The 7,854-nt window shown below is 44.0% G+C and overlaps 1 long non-coding RNA gene across 1 annotated transcript; it reads left to right on the forward strand.

Annotated features, from left to right (window-relative positions):
• The first annotated feature begins 2,038 nt into the window (after window positions 1-2,038).
• On the forward strand, window positions 2,039-7,340 carry LOC135313688 (uncharacterized). The gene is made up of 3 exons (XR_010373227.1): window positions 2,039-2,164; window positions 4,413-4,560; window positions 7,205-7,340. It is a non-coding gene; the product is annotated as an uncharacterized LOC135313688 (long non-coding RNA).
• Window positions 7,341-7,854: the final 514 nt, after the last annotated feature.

Raw genomic sequence — 7,854 nt, forward strand, 5'->3', positions numbered from 1 at the left:
TACAGCTTCTTTCATTCCTGAAAGCGACACAAACTATGCCAGGCAAATATCAACTTGGAAGGAGGACTTGTCCCAGGTGGCAGCTCCCACCTGGATGAGGTTCACTCTGCTCTGGCCTGGGGAATGATTGTTTCCAACCTGTGACACATGAGTGGGTTCAGAGCTGAGGGGAAGCAGGCAGGAGGGGATAGGATAAGAGTATTAAGAAAATCCCACTAAAAATGCCCCTGGGCCAGAAATGCCTTTGCTTGTTTTTTTTTTTTCTTGAAAAGCAAATGTTTTAGAAGATGTTTCTTCTGGCCTCATATATCAAATATAACTGCATTTTATCCTCCCAAGTAACGATGAGATTCTCCTAGCTCCTTTCAGAGGCTTAGAGAGCTTTCAAGGCAATGTGATCCTTAAAGGGATACAGAAATAGTAAAAAAGTAATGGACATTACAGGGTGTCAGTGAGAGCAGCAAATCCACATCAGCTGTGCACTTGCAGAGGTGGGATATATGTCCCTTTGGATCTGAGCTGGTGAATGGCTACTGCCCATCTTTCTGTGTTCAAATATGCAGCAAACCACTGTCAGAAATTCCCATAATGAAATGTCCATTTGATCCTGCTCCCTTTCTTTTCTGTTTGCTTTCCATTTTCCTATTGCTTGTGTCTTGTTTGTAATGTTCAATGCCTTATTAAGCAGCATCAACTCTATCAGACTATGTATCCTCTGACTCTCAGCTCCTGCACCCGGTGAGAAGTGTTATTGTGTTGCATGTTGTGGCACAGCCATTCTGATGCAGGTGGAGGGATCCCTTCTACAGCTCCCTTCAGCCCTTTGCTCCTCAGGAGGGGTTCAATCCCTCACTGGTACCAATTCTGCCCTAAAACCTGTCAGTGCTGATTTATGGGGGAAGTGAGGCCTTGGTGTGGGCAGGGAGGACAGGCAGAGCACTCATATGCAGCATGCGCTCCATCAAAGCCTTCCTCCTCTCAGACATCCCAGGGGAAGCACAGGGGGCAATTCTGCCCTGACTGGTGCTCACAGCACTCCCCTTCAGCACAGCCACCTGCATGTACCCTGGGGAAGCAAGCACAGAGGCTGGAAGTGCTCATGCTCCTGACCAGACCCTCTCAGCCAGAATTTGCCTGCTTGCCCTGGCCCTGCTTGTAAGGTGACACCTTTACTCCTGTAAAAGAAGAGGCATTTGGCCTTACAGGTATCTCAGTCTTGAGAGCAGACCTGCAGCTTCACTACATAGTCATGCTCTTAGGAGAGGTATCACCCACCGATGGTGTGACATAAGGGGTGTGCTCTGGGTGCTCTTGGACCCAAAAGATGACATCTGGCATCCCTTTGAGAGAATGCCAGTCAGTGGTACTAGTTATTTTAAATCAGGGACCCAGGAAGAAGTCCTCTTGGGGAAAGCACACTAAATTTAACCCTGCTGGCCCCCATTCCTCCAAAGAGTGATTGCTCCCTCAGCCTGCAGTGGAAATTTGCTACTAAACAAAAAAAAAAAAGTGGGATTTTCCATTCAACAGATACTGAATGTAGCTGTGGGAGGAGAAAGCAGGTGGAGAGATTAGACATGCCTGATGCTGACAGAAAGCACGTTTGTGCTTAATACGTTGGAGGAATTGCTCAGGAACAATTCAGCCATTTGAAAATGCAACCCTTGTAATATTGCCAAGGTCAGAAAAACCTAAGGACATACGCTGAGTAAGTGCTGGTCCTGCAAGGAAAAGCCATCTAGAGGCAGTGCAGTCTTGTTGCTGAGGCAGTTTTCCATCAGGGTCCCATAGGGACAGAGGCAGGGAGAGGAGCTCCTGCTGCTTTTCTCTGTTTTTGCTGCTCAGAAGAAAAAGTCCTATACCAAGATCCAAACCTGGTCAAGCCTACCTGGCTGTTGGCTCTTTAAATCAGTTCCAAGGTGAGTCGAAAAAATCACACTGGTCCAGAAAGGTTGATGAAACCTGTAGGTGGGAGTTGAGTCTCCTATGGGTCCTCTTCCCATGCTGTCGTCTTTTCCTTTTGCTCTGTTCTGAAAATAATGAGGTTTAATAACCTTTTTCCTTCCTTCTTGTCAGGGTCAGCCTGGGAAAGCTAGAGTATGATGACTCTTCCTACCTGAAAACATGTCCCTGCTGGGAAAGCCTCTCTGCAAATCCAGAAGAGGTGCATGAGCAGTTCGGGGCAATCCTGGGGTGCACCAGGTGCTGGGAAGAGGGCAGATGCTTTTACAGAAAAATTGCAGACACACAGGCAGGAATATTTCTCCTCTGAAGTCCTCTCTTTCACTTCCCTAAAGTTTTAATATAAAAGACCAGTCCTGTATCTCCTAGTAGATTTGGGCTGAAGGGAAGTAATTGCCAGATGCGCTTCCCAGGCAACCAAGAATTGCCATGGGTTAGAACTCTGTCATGCCCTGGCCAAGCAAGCTGTGCACAGACAGGCAACTGGCCTCAGGCATGCAGCAGGGAGGCATGGAAAAGGCAACGAGTTTTGGGTTGGTGTAGGCAATTTTCACAATGCCAGCTTTCTTGGTAGCATCCGGGGAGATATTTGCAGGGAGAGGAGCTCTGGAGATCATCTGAGGCTCTGTGAAGGAAGAAAAAAAAGATGAACTGGCAAAAAGTTAATTAAAACTCTTCCGATTATGAGGTGGAATTTAATACTTTAAAAAATGCAGTGTGACACAGTGCAGCACTGCAGCTGAATTAATCATGAATGAGGATAGTAATTTTTAATTTTTGTGTGCATGAGAAAAACACTCAACAGATTTGACAATTAGAGCAGGGTAACAGCATTGCATGGCACAATGTGAAGTAGTTTTTCCCAGTGGTTTTTGAGAGGGAGCTAAACAGATGTGCTCAAATATTTACAAGTGCACAATATTCACATGCTTTTCAAATGCTGACCCTGCTGATTCACAAAAGTCTGTTTCAATCTGGAGACCAGCTACTGCGATGACACAGGCTATTTATCATAGGTAACACAGCGGCACTACCACCAGCTCCCAGTGTACTTGTGTGCACAGTTATCTCCTACTCTACTGGCAGTGTTACGCTATCTCAGCAACTCACCTGTATCACCAGTTTGCCCCACTGCATTCCTGGCAGCAGACTGGGACCTGCTGGCTCAGACCCAGCCTGTGGGGTAGGAGGCATTCCTGTACCACACCACACCAAAGAGAAACAGGTTTGATTTCAGGCACAGGAATAAACATCAGAGTAGTCCCGCTGAAGTGACAGGCGGGCAAAGCAGTCCTGTAGGGGTCTAATATTACATGTTTACACTGTGTAATTCAACAGGGTGAGCCATCAATTATCTGCATCAAAGTGACCACCCAGAGACCCAGTGTATTTGGCCTCGTCTGTCACTTAGCTGTCCCCTGTCACACTTCAATTAACAGCTGAGAATACCAGCTAACAATGTCCATATCTCCAGCAGTGCAGTGTGTTTCATTGCCTTGTTTTCCTCAGAAGGAACCCAAAGAAAAGTCAGGTTTGTTCAGCACAAGCTGTAGTTGGGGAGGATTCAGGTAAGCCAGATGGCAATGTCAGTGATGGATGGTACAGACACCATAGGGCTATGCCTGAATATCCTAACTGGGAAAGCTGAGCTGCTCTGTACCTCACTGAAATATTGACTGTTGCAGCAGTTGCTTTACACTGTTCAATTGGCTGTGTAATTGCTTTCACAAATTAAACAAAAACAATGGTGAAAATATGTAAAATGTCACCTGGACTGAATTGTGGTTCAGATCCCCAGTGAAAATGAGTTTGGCAGCCTCCCCTCACTTCTTATCTGCTCAATTTCAGCCTGAATGCCTCCCTGCTCACAGGCCCAGGTTGGTCTTGCAGGTCCGGCTCTAGACGTGGTGTGGGTGTTGCTATGTGAAAAGCCCTGCTTATCTGGCTCAAGCTGGGGTAATTAGTGCCCTATTTTTTCCAAGCCATCCCACTCGTTTCATGTCTTGTATACTTTATGGTTTGCTGTGCCTGCTTTCCTGGGTTTCTTTACTTTGAAGGGCAAACATGCAATGCTGTGCTTTCCTCTTGAGCTCACATATCTTTTCCTTTAGCCCTGTAAATACGATAGTCATTCATTTAGTGAAGGCAACCGAGGGAATGAGAAGGGACCAGATCACCCAATTACAAGTTTACAAGTCAATGGGTCCTATCCCTGCTGACCTCTCCTCTAAAAGCCCAGTGGCACAGGCAGCAGTGAGTTAAACAAGGTGGACAGCATGCCAGTTCTTTCCTCTCCCTCCTCACTTCCTCATGCTCCTCAGACAGCAGTTAGGGGGAATTAGCCAGCTGGGGTTCTCCTCAGGCAACCAGGCACACCTGCATTTCAGTTTCTTTCCGCTGCACATTTGTGGGGCTGAACTTTGCTCCATTTTCTTTCTCTCCTTTTCCAGCCTGATTGTGTTACTGATGCAGTGGCCTGTGTTTAGGAGCAGTGTGGAGATGTTGCATCCAAAGAAGTGCATCAGGAGACACTGCCATGGATGTGCAGACAGTAACCACAACTGCTATGATGCATCTCATGGGTTTTCAGGAGCAGAGGTTAGTTCACCCATTCTGGAGTGGGGAGACTGGTAAAGTCTGCACTCTGAGCCCCCTTGGAAATTATGATTATTCTCACATTGCCTTTACCAATGGGTGCAAAGACCTCTAGCCAGTGTTACCCACTATCTGGTCCTATAGCCAGAGAATGGCTTGGTTTTCTCTTCTTTAAGCAATTTAGATTGGAGAGCTTCTTTAAAGTACCAAATGAAAGATGGATCCATTTCAGCCTCACTCTCAAAAACCAACATGCTTTTAAATGTCATTTACTGTGTAACCTGAAAAGAATGGGCAGTTGTGAGTTAGCTGTCTTGGTTTTGGTTGACAGTGCCCCACATAGAAAAGAAAATTAGTTTTCTGCACTCAGCCTGAGGAGGAGAGTAACCCAGGAGCTGTAGGACAGTCTTCACTCTCAGTGAAACTCGGGAAGTTTCTGAATCTGTGAGAATCTGGATTGCCACAGCTGGAATTACCATCAGGCAGTCACAGAGATACAGTGTTTTCTGTAAGGCAGGCTGGAGGAGCCCATGTTTCTCATCAGATAGACATGGTAGTGCTTTTTAATTCTTTTTAATAGTTTACAAAATTATTATAAGATCTGCAAGGCCATTTCAAATTGATAATCTTCAAGTGGTATTAAGGATTAAAATGGGTCTGCCTGGTATGCCTTAATGGGCCCCTCACAGGCTGTTCAACGTTATCAAAAGGTGATTTTAAGAGTTTGTAATAAATACGTTCCTTTGGGGAAGATTAGGGAACAGGGTGGGATTTGCCATCCTTCTGCTACCTCCAAATTGCTGTGCTCTAACTTAATTTATTACAGTGGGTCTGTCTTGAACTCCACAGTGCCAGCTCACTTCTAGTCTATTGTTCAGTAAAGAGGTTTGTCCTTAGGGGAAAATGTTTGCTCCAAGAGCCAGGGCTATTTAGTATTTGATTATCAGCCTAGGACAAATTAGTCAAATAAGGCTGTAGGTTCATGAACAATTATGTGCAAGTTTAACCTTCCATTCCTGAAGAGTCCTTTAGATTTCAAAGTGCAATAAAATAAAGCATGCCTGAAGAAATCTTACATGGACCAGGGACTATCAGAGCTATTTATTCTCAAACCAGAAGTAAATTACTTCATTCAGAAAGTTTTCCTTGAGCAAGTCGTGCTTATCCTCTTTTAGTGTTCAACTCCTTGTCTTTGTTGCAAACCTAGCCTTTGTCCATGCCACTGTCAAGGGTTGGGCCTGAAATTACTGGGAGATTTGAGTGTATGGGAGGAGCTGGATAAAATTACTGAAAGTACTGTCCCTAAGCATTTATTTGTCATTTCACACTTTTCCATATTGACCAGGTCCATGTTCTTGAGCAACCAAGTTGTCAGAGTGGTACAAAAGCCACAATAATAATCCTCTGTGAATATTCTGAGGTTTCTCTTTATACATAAATTCCATTATATGTCAGTTAAAGGATTTAAAGAACAATTACAAAACCTTAATATTTCATAAAATTTTGAAGGTTGAACAATTTTTTGTGGAGCCCAGCAGAAAACTTCTCATAACACCTACTGTTGGTGTCCAGCCAGCAATGTGCTTACTCCTATTTTTGTCTGCCTAAAATCAACTTGAACACACTGGAATTTACTGATTTGTTGAAAAATAAGTTTTGAAGGAGAAAGTGGTTTCTTTTGGTTTTATCAAATCTATTTGACCTTTATTGTTTCTGAAGCAGGCTTTTACCCCCTTGGCTCCCCAGCCCCCTAAATCTTTTGCTTTGGAACCAGCATTCCCAGAGCTTTCATATTAACTGACTGAATTGTTGTCCTTGCTGAGATACTGAGAACCCATTAGGACTGAGATGGTGCATGTTTTCATGGGCCTTGAGTGTGGGTTGGAGGCTACAGTTCAGGCAGAGAGCCTTCGAAAGTCACAACAATATATGTACATCACCAAAGGATTTCATATAACCACAGGCTTCCTGCAGTGATGTGTATGTGAACCCAGAAAACTCCACACTTAGCTCCAGCCATCTTTCTTGACTGGTGGGTTATTTTATGTTGCCTAAATAGATGTTGCACACAGTACGTTCAATTTCTTAATTTGCTTTAGCTATATGATTGCAAAATAGCAAGATGTAATAAAAGAGTAGAGAACATTAATATAATTATATGTATTAAAAACACAATATGATGACATGGGAAACTGTCAACTGTATATCCAGCTCTCACTGATTTTGACTAAAAAATATCATAACAAGAGGTTAGGGCTAGAAAATGTATTGAATTGGGCTGGTGATGGTTAATTTCAAGGAGTAACTGAGGGAGGGGCAAAGGGGGATTTTATGGGGCCTCAGACCTGTTAACTCCATGCTGTTGGTGTTCTCAGTCACACAACAAGAGGAGCACGTATTCAGGCTGGGCAACACCCCAGTCCCAGCTGTGGCTGCATTTGCTCCTTTTATTGTGAATGCCTCCAAGCATGTAGTTCCAGTTTAACTCAGCCTGAAGATACCCCCTTCCAAAATTTCATATTGTAATTTTCAAGTTTGTGATTAGTGCCTAAACTCTGACTTGGGGATTAAACTCTGACTCAAGAAATTGAAGTGGGCAAACAGTCCTATTGCCTTCTGCACTTCACAACCTTAATCCTGTTTTTAGGCATCTTGGTGAATCAGCCTAACATCCTACTAAAGAAAATGCTAAAGCAGGTATTTCACTTTGAGCACATGCATATCCTGCACCAATATTTGAAGGACAAGACCTTTTAGATCTGAGAATATTCTGGAAAACTCCAATGAGATATGTACTGCTTTTACTTTTACTCTATGGGACAGTGATATTCATGTATTTTTGCCTGAAGGACCATGCAGGGCAACTGAAAGCATGTGTAGAATCTGGAACATTTATGGTGCAAACATCATTTTAGCATTCTCCTACGCAAGAGATGATGAAACTTCTAAGATGAGAGCCTGTGTAAATATGTGTTATGCATCAGCTAGGCAAACAGATGAGGGAATGTTGTTTTTAGAAGCTCCAGATGATGGCCATGATCCTGTAATGTGATTATAGTGAGCAGAGACATACACCCATCTGCAGTCCAACTAATTTATCCTTTGTAGATCCACTGCAGGACTAGGATCTAACTCTGCACAGCCACCAATGCCGGCTGTGATTCAGTAGAACTAAGCAAAGCCAAAAAGGTTGAGCCTGTCACCCTGAAAGAGATAAAAAGGCACTGGAAGACCAGGAACCCTGCCATCCATGTTGAGAAAATACTCACTCAATTAACCATCTTCAGCCTGCGTGAC

The sequence above is a fragment of the Phalacrocorax carbo genome, chromosome 5, assembly GCF_963921805.1.
Source record: "Phalacrocorax carbo chromosome 5, bPhaCar2.1, whole genome shotgun sequence".
Lineage (NCBI taxonomy): Eukaryota > Metazoa > Chordata > Aves > Suliformes > Phalacrocoracidae > Phalacrocorax > Phalacrocorax carbo.